The sequence below is a fragment of the Bos indicus x Bos taurus genome, chromosome 15 (assembly GCF_003369695.1).
Source record: "Bos indicus x Bos taurus breed Angus x Brahman F1 hybrid chromosome 15, Bos_hybrid_MaternalHap_v2.0, whole genome shotgun sequence".
In the NCBI taxonomy this organism is placed as follows: Eukaryota; Metazoa; Chordata; class Mammalia; order Artiodactyla; family Bovidae; genus Bos; species Bos indicus x Bos taurus.
The window spans coordinates 17,505,995-17,522,944 of NC_040090.1; the positions used below are offsets into that span (position 1 = coordinate 17,505,995).

Genomic DNA, 16,950 nt, shown 5'->3' on the forward strand with positions numbered 1-16,950 from the left:
TTTGTTATCTAAAAGCTACTTTCAGTCTTTATCTGGCACACGACCAGGCTGCACTGGATAACCTGGACGGCTCCCTCCTCCTGAAACTCTGTTCCCTCGGCCTCACCAACATGATGTTCTCCAGTTCCCCCATCTTCCCCACACTCCTGGCTCTCTGATCATTCCTCCTCCATCTCCTTGAAGGCTTCTCTCACTCCACCCACCCCTCTTTCACCTCCAGAGTTGTGTCTCCCATTTCTTGAATGACAGAGTCATCTTCCCTGGATAAGCTCTCTTGTCTGCCATGAGGGTCAACTTCCAGCTCAGCTCTCTTCCCTTCAACTTCATCCTCCACCCACAACTGCACGCTTCCACCCACTACTGCCCAAGACACCCTGTTCCAGGCATCAACTCAGCATGTTTCGAACAGAACTCTGGATTTTTCTTCGAAACCTGCCCCTCCTGTATCACTCAGTATCTCAGTTGGTAGACTGGCCAACCATCCCTCCCCCTTTACTTCCACCCACGTCGATCAACCAATGTAAAACACTTTTCACTTGCATCTTTCCTCACCATTCCTACCACTCACAACCCTAGTTCGAATACTTCTCTCTTGCCTTTATGGCTTTGCATTAATAGCTTCCTCGCTGGCTTTCCAAAGTCCAGTCTTGACCTCTAAAAGGCATCTTTCATGTAACTGTAGAGTAAACCTGATCACATCCCTCACTGTCATTCCATGGAGGGTAGGGCCACGGCCCTGGGGTCAGCACAGGCGGGGGGCATGTCCTGGCCTGCCCTCCTCTCCCATGGCCCTAACATGCAGGTCACTTTGCAAGCTCCCCTATCAGAACTTTCAACATAACTGACGCAAATGTCTATCTCTCCCCTTCTCACAATACCCACTGTTTGTGTGCCAGTCTTCCCACAAAACCCCATGAGCAACTTTCACACCAAGGGAGGGAAAATGTCCTAATGTAGCCCAGAGCCAAGGACAGAATGCTGAAATGAGAGAGGGTGGGAGGCACGAAGTGTGTGGGTGTATAGAAATATGGATGGCTGCTTCTGCGGGCTATCATATTCTGAATAGCCTCTCGCTCAACATTTTGTGGATGATTCCTGCAAGTTAAAATTATTCCTCAATCATATGGACAGTCCACATTTGTATGCAGCTTAAGATTTATGGAATGAAGACATGTTTCTTCATGCTCAGATAACAATTTGATCTCAACTCAATTATCTGAAAAATGGGAGCAGGGGAGCAGGATTCCCCAGTAATTTCATTCCTATTACTGTTATTGCGCTCCTTTCTGAGAAGTCCATGGGCTCAGGGATTTTCTACAGAGCCGTCTTCACTTCTAGATTCACTTGAGCTTAAATGGATAATTCTCCATGGCTCAAAGTAAAAATTCCTACACGGCCCATCCTTTGACGGTAACCTCGGCAGGTAAGAATTGGCCTCCAGGACTCTTGGGCGTGAGAACTCTGTCTAGGGCATGTGCTGTCAGCAACAGCTGACACAGTTGTCGGGGACACAGGAATGACAACATTCTGTGATGACCCATTCTCTCAAGAGCCTGCTCACAAGAAACCAAGGTTCCTGGGAGAGAAGAATCAGGCCCAGATGCATCCAGGCACTGATAACACGCACAGAGTCAGGCCCCCTTCTGTTTCTGCTCTGTGCTGGGTTGCAGGCAGCCTCAGGCAAGCCTTCGGGCTTCCACTCGGGGGGAGGTTGATTCCCCTTTCACCGCAGTGAATCTCAAACCATCAGCACCCCACACACTTGGCCTTTGTTTGTTTCTTTCCGTATCCAGGGAGCAGTGACAGCTGCACCGAAGACAGTGGCATTGGGGGCTGGGACTCTCACCCAGAGCAGACAAGGAGGCAAGCCCTCTGCTACTGGAGCAGCGTGGGTGGCCTGGAGAAATGGAGGGGTCTAAGGGGTTCTGTCAAAGGTGTTCCTGCCATCCAAGGTCTCGGGAACACAGGGACTTGGGCCCCCAGCCACCTGCATTCCTGGAAACCCTGGCCTCCTTGGAACAAACAACCCAGTCTGCTTATCAGCATGGGAGGTGGCTACCCTCCACGGGCTCTGGACGTGGAAGGAAAAATCCTGGCTCCATGTGAACCTGCCAAGAGAGTTTAGGGAGCAGCACCCATCTAGGAAATGCCAGCAGAATGAAGAAACACCATGAGCCAGAACTGCCAACAGAGCTCGAGAGACTCTCCCTATCTCTCCTTTTGTTGATCATGGGTCTTTATGCTAAAGACTGGAGCAGCCGGGGTCTTAAACAAGGCAAGGAATTCTGCTTCTCACTGAACATCCACAGTACTCAGCTCCAACAGGAACCAACCCCTGTCTGGCACTGTTCCCTTTCCAGGGCACATCACCATCCACCCCACGCTGCACCAACGATAATGCAGTTACAGACAGCCGGGACTCTCCAGCTAAGAGGAAAATTTGCACCTAATTAGATATAAACAAAACAGAAAACCAAAACCTTTAATCAGCGCCAAAAAGAAGATGGACTACTTGATCTTTTGTGGAGCTTTATAGCCTGGAAAGCCCATCAAGATGATTTTTTCCTAAATGTTATCTTTCAGAACAATCCTCTGTGTCCCTATTTACAAAGAACTTAAAAATTCATAAGGAAATCTCAAACAAACCAAAGGGAAAACAGATACAGGAAATAAACAAGCATGTCACAAAAAATGCAGGTGGCTAATAGAAAAAAAGATGTACAACCTCAATGGCAATTAAACAAATGCAAATGGAAATGCAATTTTCAAAAACAATCTGATCAGCAAAAGTTAATAAGATGGATAATACTGAGCTGACGTGGCTGTGCGTGGCTCTAAGGACACTGGCACACTGATACTACTGGGGGGAAAATCAGTTGGTACCAGCTCTCTGGGGCTATTTGGCAGTGCCCAGCAATATTTAATATGCGCTTATCTTTGGATTCACTGGTTTCATTTCTAGGAATCTATCCTTAGGAATGCATGTGTGCTAAGTCACTTAAGTCATGCCCAACTTTTTGTGACCCCATGGACTGTAGACCACACGCTCCTCTGTCCATGGAATTCCTCAGGCAAGAATACTGGAGTGGGTAGCCATAACCTTCTCAAGGGGATCTTCCTGACCCAGGGATAGAACCTACGTCTCTTGCACTGCAGGCGGATTCTTTACCGCTGAGCCATTGGGGAAGCCCATCCTTAGGAATATATTAATATAAATGCATAGAGAAACACGCAGAAGGCTGGTTTTCCTTTACGTGGTTATTTGCAAAAGCTCAAAACTTTGAAGAACTTAAACATCTACCAAGCAGGAGATGGGTAAATATGATATGGCATACCCACCAAGAACACTACAGGCTTTAAAAAAAAAAAAAAAACCCAGCAGCCAGAATGTACTGACATGGAAGAATATCTACAATATAGGCAGAGGAGAGAAAGCAAGGTGCAGAACAGTATATATAGCATAATCCATTTTTGTTTATCTCTAGAGATGTATGTGGTAATATATAAGCCCCATTTACATCTGCAGGTCTTAGAACATACACTCTGAGGGAAAACAGTGAGATGTCCTTTCAAAATATGGGTTATATTTTCTATTAGCATCTTTTTCTTAAAAAAAAAAAACAAATTTATTAAAATATCACCATAAGTAAATATGCCTGGAGAACTTAATGATATAAGAGAAACCACGATGATACAGGGAAGGAATTGCACAGCACTGCTCATTATCAAAATATACCCCTCCACACACACACAACCACAGAGAGGATGAGAGAGATTGGCTCCTTCAACTTTCAGAAGCAAAAGCCAAAAGGACAAGGTCATCCTTCTATTCAAGAATTTACAAAATATTAAAAAAGGCAAAGCATGCCTTAAAACTTACGAGGAACAACTTTGGGTAAGAGGACTTTTATGTAGTTATGAAACTGATAGCCCCAACCTTTGGCCCAAACTAATAGTGAAAAATAAAATCAAATGTTAAAACTAAGGAGGGAATCATCTGGAAAAACCTGCAGATGGCTGCTTCTTAATAAGTTATTCTGGAAAATTACCTAAGGGCTGTATTCCCCTTTATTCCCTAATAGAACAAAAATATGTTCGACAAAGAGCTGCGGCCACCCCTCCCCGGCCCCCCTCCCACCCAGCCCTTCTCCCCACAGGAGGCCCCCACCCGGTGGCCCGTGAGGGAGCGCCAGGAGCCCTGACTCTGATTAAGGGATATAAATCTAATTTGTCCTCTGCGAGGAATGTAGCAAGTCTCTCCAAGGCTTGCTGGGCTCAGTGTGAGCCCACAATTATAGCTGCTCTGGACTCCGGCTTCCACACTCCTGCGTCTTCCAGGTGGCAGCAAGCCACACTCTCTGCTGGAAGACACAGAGCTCATTCAGGGCGCCTGGAGCGAAAGCCCTGGAGCCCGGAGCCCGAGGCTGGCGGGGCGTCTGGTCACCAAGGTTTCCAAGTTGTCCCCGCAACCTCAGTGGATGGAGGGTCATCCCACAGTCCGCCTCCTGGAAAAGGGGGCGGAAATTAGATGTTTTTTAAGGTTGAGAAAAAGGAACCAGACACTTATTCTTGCCAGGTTCAAAATCAAGCAAAAGTACCCTATGGGGTTGGAAGCCAGGATCGGGGGGACCATGGGGATTCTGGGGTGCTTGGTGATGGTCTGTTTCTCCACCTGAGCCCTGGATTCCCAGGCGTGTTTGCTTCATGAAAATTCATGAGCTCTGCACTTAACATTTGTGCACTTTTCAGTCAGTGTGTTAATACTTCTGTAAAAAGTTTATTTAATAAAAAAAAAAAAAAAAAAAAAAACATCTTTTGAACGGTGGCTGGCTCACAGGCACCATCTCTGATCATTCTCAGTGGACCCTCTCCTCTCTTCCTTTCGCAGTCGGAGCCACCAGCAAACTCAGTGGTCAAAGTCAGGCCAGGTTCCTAGGTCCCCAGGCCACAATGGCATGATCTATCAACGGGTGGGGGAACGGGCAGAGGCAGAAGTGCTGAATGGAATGTCCAGCCTTTATTTTTAATTGATTTGCTCACTTTCCCTAATATCAAAACACCCCCACTACTTTTCTGCAATGACCAAAATGGCATCAGCCCCACCCCAATAAACCCCAAGCACGCAGACTTCTCAGGCCTGGCATGAGGCTCTGTGGGCCCCAGCCACTGACCCTGGCTGAAGTGCAAGCCTCCAGGAAGCATCTGCAAAGTCTGAACAACCGTTCCAGCTCGCATTCCAAAAAGAGTCTGACCCCGGGCTGGGACTCACCTTCTGGAAAGTCCATGTCATCTCCAGCTACCTTCAGCCTCATTCCCCATCTCCTTTGTGGCTCTTGTTATCACGGATATTTAGGTTTTCAATGAACTTTCCATGCAGTTACTTTGGAGGTTACCCCCTTCTTGTGTTAAATAAAAAGGTTTCTGTTTGTTTGTTTGTCTTTGACATGAAGAATAATGTAAAGTTTATAGAAAACTATATGGAGAGAAAAGCAATCCAAAAGGATGTATGTTCCATGAATCTACACATTAGGCACCTCAACACTGAAATCTCTGGGTGGGAACTCTGAATCCGCTTTCTCTCTCTCTCTCCCTTGCTATTATCGTGGTTTCAAAAAGGCGCTGCCAAGTCACCCCCACCGCTACCCACGTGTTCAGAGAGGATCTTCAGCTGCAGGGAAGACAGGATGCTTGTAGCTCAGCAGCACAGTAGGTGCCACCTCCGGAGAGCACAGCACAGAAGCAGGAGTCAACGAGAGCCCCTCACTGCCAAGGGGAGTGTCTTATTTTAAGAGGACTCCAGGCATCATCAGGGTACCAACCACACCCCCATACTGCACCCTTCCAGTAACTTCGTCCAAGAGGGCCCATCCTCTCCCAGGACGTCCTTACAGCATTTTCATGAAAGCCCAAGCTGGTGATGCCCCTATGTGTGTTCTGCACACAAGATTCCACTCCACTGCTGTCAAGCACCTCTCTGTCTGTCCGTCTGTCTCTCAGATCAGCCTCTTGTGTTCCCACAAAACAAATAGCTTTTGTTCCAACTTCTAGCCATGCCCCATGCCGCCCCCCTCCCACCCCCCTCAGAATAAACTCAATCTCCTGCCACCTCCCCGACCCCAGGAAAAATCCCAAACTTGTGTAAACACTGGGCAGACCAGCTCCAAGCTCGGACTCCGAGAGCAGGGAGGCGGTGAGGTGTGGAAAGAACACCTCAGGCGAGCCCAAGAATCACAGACCCACAGTTCAGCAACAAGTCACAGATCCAAAGATCACACCGGGAACGCCTGCAGAGAAAGAGCCAACTGAAAGCTTAACAAAAACAGCGTCGTTATTAAGGGAAAAAAATGGGGTGCCAGCAAACCCAGCCTGGCATCAGCTCTTTTCCAGGGCCTTCCAGATCCTAGCAGATAACACAGAAACACGGAACCACAGCCCAGGAGTGTAGGCAAAACTGGCCGGGGCAGTGGTGAGGAAGACAGCAAGTAACCATCACAGTCAACTCCCCAACAGGAGGGAAAATCTCCAGCACTCCCTCGGGGCTTACAAACTCGTGAGGAAAGAAGGGGTTATTTTGTAAAACACCATCCCAAGAAACAGTTCTTCAAAGTTTGTACTCATAAGTCAGCTGCCAAGAGGCTAAGGGGCCCTGCTAACAAGCACACAATTTCAGGGGAAAAAATGTCTGTTTTTACCAAACTCCCATCTGAATCAGGCACTTTCCTCTGTGCTGCTTAAAGAACATGAAAGAAGAAAGTTCAGAATCATTTCAAAAACAAAATATTGTTCAGAATGTCCACACAAATAAATCGGAACAGCATTTCCAGCTCTAAATATAGCAAATATCTATGGGCAAGTCAATAACATTTCAAAATTAATAAGTAACTTCAGAATTACAATAGAGAACTAAGAATTTAAACACTGTATAAATTTCCATTTTTCTGTCCCCAAGCACCAGGGTTTTTTTTTTTTTTCCTACATTTTCCATCCACAGAATTTTTTTCCAGTTTCAAAATTCCCAGAGGTTCATATCTTTAAATAGAAATACAGCACTCAGAATTCCTAACCTCTAGTGAATACAGAAGGAAGAATTCCTAATCTTAGAACATAGAAGGAAGGCTAACTTTATTAATTAAAGTCAATAGTAAGAAACCATCTTCAAGGACATTAGTGACAAAAAAAAGCAGACCATAAACTCATGGATTCATGATGTTAGCAACAGGCCACCACTCAAACTTCTCTTAGAAGTGATGCCTACATTTATGAAGTGCCCACAATGTGTGAAGATCTTCACTGGTGTTTTTACACATTATTTAATCCACACTGCATCTCTACTGAGTGGCTTTTATCCCCATTTTACAGGTGAAGAAACTGAGGCTCAGGATGACAAACTAGTGAATGAGAACTGGGATGCAAATCAGCGTCGACCTAGCTCCCCAAAGCTCTCATTTTTTTTCTTAAAACCACCACTGTATTCTTAACATAGCAAAAAAAAGAAATTATTATTAAGAAAACACGACCTACAATTGCTGTGGTTCTCTCTTCACCCTTTCAAGGTCTTAATTCACGTATTATTGGAATAGTGGAACTTCTGATATACAAATCCACATGACAAGTGTTAAAAGACCGTTCAGATGTGAAACTCATCTCCAAGGGCAACCACTGCATTCTCACATCTAAACCACCGTAGCCCATGTTTTCCTGGACATTTTGCCACTGCACTGGGTCCACGGAACAACATAATTAAACATTTAATCTCTACCTGTTCCCCACTGAGTGCTCTGTTGCATGGTACACAGACATTCAACTAACTGATTCATTCATTCATTCACACATAAAGAACTTACTGGACACCTAAGATAAGCCTATGAGGACCACAAGGCTGGGGCACATTCAAAGCCTACAGCTAACCAGAAGAGAGGTGTGTGCATCTAGGCAGCTGTAATGATAAAAGTTGGGATCATAAATGCCACAAGAAAGGAGTAGAAAATGGGATGTTATCAAGGAGGAAGTAATGTATTCCAAGGAAGGATGGCAGAATGCTTCATGGAATAATTCTCAGCCAGGCTGATTCTGTGGCACTCAAGTGGGAGGGGTGGGAGTGGAGGGTGTAAACTTGCATTCCAAAGAAACATTAAGCTAAGCTGAGGCACGAAAGCAAATAGTCACGAGGAACAAGAGGGAGCAGGCTGAGAAAAGCTTTAAAAGCCACACTACCGGAGTTTGGACTTTACTTTGTACACAGTGAGAAACCAACGACATCAGATTCAAGCAGGGGAGTGATAGGCGATGAGTAACGCAGGTCGGTTAACCTAGCACCCCTACCTAGACAGACACCGGGGAAGGGAAACAGTTAAGAAAAATTGATTTGGAAGCTAACTTTTAGGCATCTGTTTGGGAATCAGAGTTAGGTTTGACTTTGCTAACTCCAATATATATTCCTCCCTCTCACAAAAATTATTACAAAAAGTTGGTCAAACTTAAAGTAAATAAATATATTGAGTCTCTATTTGCTAAAGGAGGAGACAACCCAAGTCATCAATCTTTGGCTCTGGAAAACAGCAGATGGTATTTTTGGCAGCAGACCCACTGTCCTAGTTACATGTTCTGCTCAAGCTAATGCTGCACTTTGTATTTCTCCAGCCTGCATCACTGGAGGAAGGGGCAGGCATCCCACAGCCTAACAAGCAATAAAAGAAGCTGCACTGGGCTTCAAATGTGAGCACTGCGATAACCCAGGCACAAGGACATCGGAGGAGATTATACTCTTCAATCTCCAAAGCTGGTGATGTTTGGCAGGGCTGGGGGCTGGCATTTGCTGAGCACTCTATAATCAATTCAGCACTCTGTAAACAAACCTTCAAAAGACAACAACAACAGAGAGACAAGCATGGAGGAGAATCCGACAGTCCTAAGTGGTTTATGTAGGCAAAACTGGAAAATCCCTGATACTGGTTAAGATTTTTGGAAAATAGCCTCTTTATAAGATAAAAAAAAAACAAAAACAAAAAACTAGCTTTCTGAAAATTGTTTTTGTAGACCTGCCTTTTGAGGTGCTCCTTTCTGTAATAATATTAATAATAATAATGAAGAAACTCTTGCAGATGAGTGACTCATAGCATTTTCTGCATAGATTAAATCTCTGATACTTTCTGTGAGCAAACCAGTAACAGAACAAATGGCATTTGCATTTCAACAACACCAATTTACTTAGGAGGGTGCAGAGCCGGGATTATAAAGGGGTGGGAAAGCCTTCCTTTCCTGAAGAGTTTCATTTCACCCTTGCAATCCTACTTTACTCCTTTCGACAGAAACCTTGGGCAGGAGGAAAACCCATCTCTATTCTAACAGAAACTAATTTTTCAGATGTGGAAGAGAAAAATAATACAGGACTGTTTTCTGTACTTTTTTCTTAACCTTCTTTCAGCCAGGTGACCAGAAGAGCCAACCAAATCTTGCCAATGGAACTCATCAGATGATATCTGATCCCAAATCAAGAGACCTAAACTGTAGTTTGGAAGTTTTTGATTTAAGGAAACAAAAATGTCAGTCTCTGAGCTGAAAAAAGGAGCTTCCTAGGAAGTGATGCCAAGAGAAGGAAATAAACTCTTCAGGGATGTTCTAGGAATAAAAAGGTGAAGCAGTCACAGATAGGAGGAGGAGAAAGCTGGCGACGTGAGAACAGTACAAAATCCATTTCTCTGGGTGCCAGGAAGCAGGATGATGTAGGGAGTGTGGAGCTGGGCCCCGATCTCAGAGTGCTGGACAAAGAAAAGACCTAAAGCAGAGACACCTGGCAGGGTCCCAGGGGAAGAAAAGGGAAGGTGGGAAAAAGCGTCCATTAAAAGAAATACAAACACTTTACCAACTCAACTCATAATCAGAGTGTAAGTGACTGCCGTAATCTCCAGAGCTGTAATTCTGCTGTGAAAACATGTTTTTAAAAATAAGGCCTCCGTGGAAATAGAAGCCCAAGCTGGAAGGCCTACAAGGAAAACAAAGCAGCACTTCTTCCTTGCACAGCACGGCTTCCTGCAGAAACGCAGCGCATGAGGACAGATTCATTGCTGAGGAAGACAAAACGAAGGCCTCAGTTCTCTTGAACGTACTCATTAAGACTTAGCCAGTTACACACTGGTCTTTCCCAGTTGCAATCTCCCAGCCCATAAATATTTAAGAGAAGTGCACAGGCATATGCACACACACACACACTCCATACCTGGGCCCAAAACATGCACATACATGTAAGCACACTCGGGCCCATGCATGCATGCACACACGTGGAAAATACTCTTTCTCACTGAGCAGGAGTGGGATACCCACAGAACTGTTCATGGATTTACAATCATAATCTTGCAACAGGAGCATTTAAAGCCTCAGTCCCCACCCACAACCAACTCCCCAGGGAAGGAATCTTTCTCTCACTGTCTCTCTTTCTCTCCAGGTTCTGAATTCCTCCTCTTATTTTTCAAGCCTTCCAGAAGTCCCAAGGCCACATAAGAATTCCACCCTCTTGAAGAAACCCTGGACTTGGGATGAGCGAGGCTTTCTTTAGAGACAACCCCCGCTCCCTATCAGTGGCACCCACCACATCCAATCTGTCTCTCTCAGGCCTCCCAGTGTACACATAAATGGCTTTTGGAAAGAAAAAAGGATTTGACCCAATTTGTTTACCAATTCTGCCTGGTTGGTGAGGCCAAGCGTTCGTTACAACTGATAAATAAACTGCCCTCCCCCAACATAAATGGCACTGATGATAATTACCATTTATTGAGTGTTCCCCACGTGCCAGACGCCTTTACAAACATCTAATATTTATAACAGCCTTAATCAAAGGAATCACTAGCTCCATTTCACAAATGAGGAAGGGCTGCACGGGGAGGTGAAACAGTCTGCCCAAGGTCACACGGAGTAATTGAGGATCTAGGATTTATACAGGGCTGGGTCTGTCCACACTTTATCTTCTGCTGGAATGTTCCATCTGACCCCCCAAAAAACATGACCATAGGAAAGTCCAGTCATCTCACACACACACACATACACTAGCACCCCACAGAACAAGAAGCCTGCATGTCAGCCACAAGATTCTCCTGCAGCTTTCTCCCATCAGAAAATTTATGAGGATTTTACAAAAATCACTAGTCTGCAAAGGCTATGAAATGACTTCCAGTTTTAAAAACTGACAAGAATCTCCCCAGAGCCAATTATTAGGGCTGATACAGCTCATAAAACAGACCATAAAACCCTCTCTGTTGGATGAGTCGTGTGTTTTCCTCTTCCAGAGGCCTGTCGGAGGGGAGAGCGCTAGACACGCCTCGCCCAGGCCTGTGGTCCACCACACCCAGGAAAGCCTGCAGACGTCGCCTCTTTCCCTCCTGGCCCTTATCAGAGCCTCTCAAATGTGTGTAAAGGAAACATCATTCACCAGCCTCCTCTACCAGAGGGTGATCTCAGATGGGTCCCAGGAGCCGGTTCTAATTTACTTAAACGATTGAGATCTCCGTCTCCCCAGTTACTCAACCCTGCAACACCGGCCAGCAGATATAATTGCGAAGCAGGTAGGCTAGACTCACCCATCTGCCGATGCGGTGCCAGCACACGTTGCAAATTACACGGTATAAATTTAGCAGGGTGGGTCTTGACACACATTCCTGCAAATTACATGTTCGCTCGCTAGTAGAAAGTTGCAATAATTACTTCGGGTGCACGCACTACGTCCACTTACTCTGGGCTTTTGGGAGCGCTGAGAGCAACTCAAGAGGAATCTACAAAGATTAAAGCTTTAAGTGTATAATGCCTGCTGGGGAGGTGGGCCTTTTCAAAAGCTCTTGGAATTGGAACTGTTAACTTTCTCCCCACAGATGGAGAGACACTCGGGCCCACTGTGTGGGGCTGAGACACAAATAGGAGATGGAGAGGGGACACTGCACGGGGGTATCAGGGAGGAGGGGAGGTAAGAGCAGCACTGGCCTCCCTGAGCTACAGTTGGTGCTTCCCCTGCAAGAAGCAGAAGGGGCATCAGTGCAGCCAGCCAGATGCAGCCGGAAGGGAGGTCTGGATCCCTAGGGCTGAGCTCACTGGAGATTTCACCCTGTGCAACGAAGCATGATCTATGTGCCAGGCATTAAGCTCAGGACACAAAACCAGCACTTGCATAGGATCCTTCACTACTGCTGCCTGAGTGGAGATGAAACTAGCACTCACTTTACAGAGGAGGAAATCGAGGCTCTGAGACTAAACACTTTGCCCAAGGTCACTTGATCAGAGTAGCGGAATCACTGGGTCTGTGTAACTCATGGTCTGAAATTCCAAGGGTTGCAGCCTCTGCTGAGGGGCAGGCAGCCCCAGATGCTCACTGGGGCTCTAAGGAAGGAGAAAATATCACATGGCCATTCAGAGCCTCCTATGTCTTGGTCACCCAGCACAGTGCCTTCACCGAGGCTGTTCTGTTGAATTCTCAGACCAACTCTGGGACATGTCCCATCCTCTCAATGGCACCCATGAAGAAATAAAGGCGGGGGAAAGTCAAGATCATCCATCTAGTAAGTTGCAGAGCCAAAATTTTAACCCACTTACATATATCCCCAAAATTCAAGGCTTTTCTCTCTAAACTGAGAGCTGAAACCCTGAGTTAACTGTACGCAGCCTTCACAATTCAGGGAGAAAAAGGATTAAAGAAGACCAAACGCGTGGGGCCAGAGCATATGCAATGGTACCACTCACAAGGTCCCAGAGCCCATGCTTCCAGCAGGATGGGGAGCGAGTGGGCTGGCTTTAAAGCCATAGCCACAGTGAACACGGGCGGCAGGTTTCGTGTTCATTTCTGACTCTGCTTGATTGGCATAACCATTCTCTCAATGACTATGATGTAACAGGACCATAATCAGGAGTCCCATGCTCTCCAGCCAAAGGGAAGCCATGTGACCTAAGCTGAACTAACAGATGGTCCCTCTGTGGAATATGACTTTTGAGAAGAGAGACAAAGACACTGAAAACACTCCATTCCCAGCAAGAAGCGGGACGTGCCAGGATCACATCTCTCCAATGCCATTCATCTCAGAGTCTCAAGCCTCTCAACTGAAGGAGCTTCCACTTTGGTAGGAAAGTAACACTGAGAAACACAGGTAATGTGGAAGCAAAGCAACACAGGATTCCCACAACAGCAAATCTGCGTGGAGTGTACACAGACACAGAAAAAGGGTATTAGGCAGGAAGGTGGGCATCTATCCCTCACTCAGATAGAAGACACTGCCTAAGCCGGTTGGATAAGCTAAGACCAGGCTCAGCCATCAGAAGAGAGACTTGTCACAGCCAGATCGCTGTCTCGTAACATCTAATATTGACAAGACATTTCCTCTTAGCCATCATAATTGGGTGGGTTAATTAAACTTGGAATTCTTGAGCACTCAAGGTTACGACCTCCATCCTGACTTCAGGAAATTGCACATTCTTTGTCTTAATTGGAAATTGTATGGTTTCACCTAACAAAAATGTGTATGGTAACCTAAGAACACACGGAAGGCTCCCCTAGACCAGAGAGTTAATGAAGAAAGTTGACACAGTTACACAGGAAATGGCTGTCTCTACATTAATACATTTATAGGAGGATGACGAACTACCACTTCATTACCTAGGTGGTCCCTTTCAGTTCTTTGTTACTAGGAAGTAAGAAGCAAGGGAGCAGGGCTCCACAGAGGCCCCTGACCTTCTGAGATGCTGTTTTTGAAGTGAGATTTATTGTCTGGCAGCCAAGTGAGAGTCTGGGGGGTGGAGGGGAGGCTGATGCTCAATTATGAAGACCCAGCGTGACCCTGGGTAGCTGCTAAGACAAAAAGCCAGAGCTAAGGGGGTAAAAAATCACCAAGAGGAGATGGTGATAGCTGAGGGTACCAATGGGGCTCTTGAGAACTATCTCATGGGCTCTTACTCAGGCAAGGCAGTAACAGGATAATGCAATACAAGCTATGCTCTGGTTGTTAACAAAATGATAAGGATGACACATGAAGCAGTGGCCTATAGAGCTCCTGTATATTCTGCAGGAACCAGGGCCAGATAACAGTTTCTGCTCCTGGACATTTGATACTGGGGACACGAATGGGTGTTAAATTTCTGGGAATTTTTCTAATACACAGAAATGACTACGAATGTGCACAAATACCATGTTGCAAACAGGCCATCCACAGCGATGCTAGTGACAAACAAAAACTCGGAAACAAGACAACTGCCCCGAATTTGGATGTGTCTAAATAAATACAGAATTCAATATAGCCATTAAAACTCGTACAGAACTAGTAGCTGGTCGTAGATGCATCCTCCCTAGATGGAGAGCTGCTCAGTTAAGAGGGGTCTTGTGTGGTTTCAAAACAAATCAATTAGTATTAGAACAGACATTCAAAGTTAGGAGACAATGGAAAACCCTCTTGTCTTCATAATACAGACTACAGAAAATAAAGCTGATAAAAATGATAACCAAAGAGTTAGGGTGAAAACAACTGAGGATAAACTAAAATAGGAATGTTTTAAGAAACAGAAAAATGTTCACCATGTATAAGATGAAGTTTTAAAACTATATATACATACAAACACATACACAACATGTCGGAAAGGATAATAAATCATTTTTTTCTGAATGGTCGGATTATTGGTGATTTTTATTTTCTTCTTTCTGATTGTATTTTCAACAACAAACAACAATAAAAATAGCAACTGGACTTCCCTGAAGGTCCAGTGGTAAAGAATCCACCTGCCAATGCAGAGGACATGGGTTCGGTCCCTGGTCCAGGAAGATCCCACTTGCTGGGGGGCAACTAAGCCCGTGTGCCACAGCTACAGGGCCCACTTGCTGGGGGGCAACTAAGCCCGTGTGCCACAGCTACAGGGCCCACTTGCTGGGGGGCAACTAAGCCCGTGTGCCACAGCTACAGGGCCCACTTGCTGGGGGGCAACTAAGCCCGTGTGCCACAGCTACAGGGCCCACTTGCTGGGGGGCAACTAAGCCCATGTGCCACAGCTACAGGGCCCACTTGCTGGGGGGCAACTAAGCCCGTGTGCCACAGCTACAGGGCCCGTGCTCTAGAGCTGGTGCTTGGCAACAAGAAAAGTCATCGCAGTGAGAAGCCTGTGCACCGCAACTAGAGAAAGCCCACACACAGCAGCAAAGACCCAGCACGGCCATAAATAAATAAACAGAGCTATCAAAAAAGAATCCCAATAAGTGTGATTTTTCAGAATTTTTTATTGGCGGCAGAGACCAATATAGAACCAAACTGTCAGAGAGTAAATCCAAGTAGTTTAGCTTTGTCTCTGACAAGACAGTTTCCCCTAATACTTCAATTAAAAGATTTTTTTGATAAAGAAACCATACAGTAACTCATAAATGAAGCTCATTAATTAAAGAATTCTTCCACAGAAGCTTTCTGTAATAAGTGGCATCCCTAATGTGCGACTTGGAAATGGAACAGACCCTTTACATTTCCAGCATGGCTTCATGACACTCGAAGCACAGTATGTCTCAGACATTCACCTGACCAGTCAGATGAAGCAAAGACCACTTCCCCGGAGTCTTTTTTTTTTTTTCTCAAGGTATCATTCCAACCACAATCTGCTTTTCCAGGCAGTTCCCTGATAGAACAGGTACCAGTGAACGTCCAGGACACACAGCCTTCAGGTCTGGGTAAACGGGTTCTACCACTTCAACAGCCAGCATCGCCTTGGAGTGTAAAGGGCGCAGCGGTAAGGATGCCAGAATATGATGGCCAGGTCCCGCTGCCTCACCTCATGCTCTCTGATTCACCACCTCCCCAACCCTGGCTCTGGCCCCCAAACCCTCTGGACCATCACACCAGCATCCTACCCAATCTCTGGGCCCGCAAGCTCTTACCCCCTTAGTCATTTTCACACAGAGGGCTCATCACATCATTGCCTCCACTCCATGTCTCCTCACCCTCCACCCAAAACTCGACTGGCAGGAAGATTCACAGCCTGCATGACACAGCTTCCATCCACCTTCTACCTGTATCATCTACCTACCTTCTACCAGGACAGACCAAGGTCCAGATTCCCCTACACAATCTGCCATGCTCTAAACATCCTTTTTAGTAGGACACATTTCAAGCATAAAAAGAAGTACACATTTTGACATAATAGATTCTCAGGGACCCAGACTTCCAAACTCACAAATATGAACATTTTGCTCTAGTTCATATCTTTTTTAATGAATAAAACACTACTGAGAGGGATGGTTGAGAGCACCCTCCCATCCGTCATCTCATTTTCTTTCCACCTTCCTCAGAAGCACCTGTAAACCTGGTGGGAATGTTCTTTCCAGGTTTTCTCCTTTACTACACATATATAACAATGTGTATGAATATAATATACATATGTACACACATATATGCATACACACGCTCTGTAAGTGTAAACATAATTATGTATCTATATATACACTATACATACACACTAGACAGACAGACAGTCCTGTTTTGTGTGGTTTTAAAATAAACTCAAGTGGCACATACCATACAGATCCTTTCTCTTTCTCACTCTAAATTTCTGGAAGGATTTACCCACATCAGTGTGTGAAGATCTAGTTCTCTAACTTGAGTTGCCAGAGAATAAAAGCCAGAGAAAGCTCCACTTGAGGACAATGCCATCATTTGCTCAGTCCTCTTAGCTTAGATGGACATTTCACCACTGCACACAGAGCAACTGACCATCCTGGCTGACGTTTCCGCAGGCACAGTCAAGGACCTTGAGAGACAGTATCTGGTCCAGAGCACACAAAGCCCACCCTTCCTAGATGTTGCTGTGCCCAGGGCCCCTGGGGACCAGGTCATCATCACTGTTGCTCATGCGGGACCCTGGCCCCTGCTGACTGCCAGGTACCGGCAACACCCTGAAAAGTCAGGCAGGTGGAATACATGCCTCCCTGCAGGGCTTTAGGGCACAGCTGGC

General features: G+C 45.8%; 1 protein-coding gene across 1 annotated transcript in view; it reads right to left on the reverse strand.

Annotated features, from left to right (window-relative positions):
- Positions 1 to 16,950, reverse strand: part of LDLRAD3 (low density lipoprotein receptor class A domain containing 3) — a 273,477-nt gene that overhangs the window by 204,849 nt on the left and 51,678 nt on the right. The window lies entirely within an intron of this gene.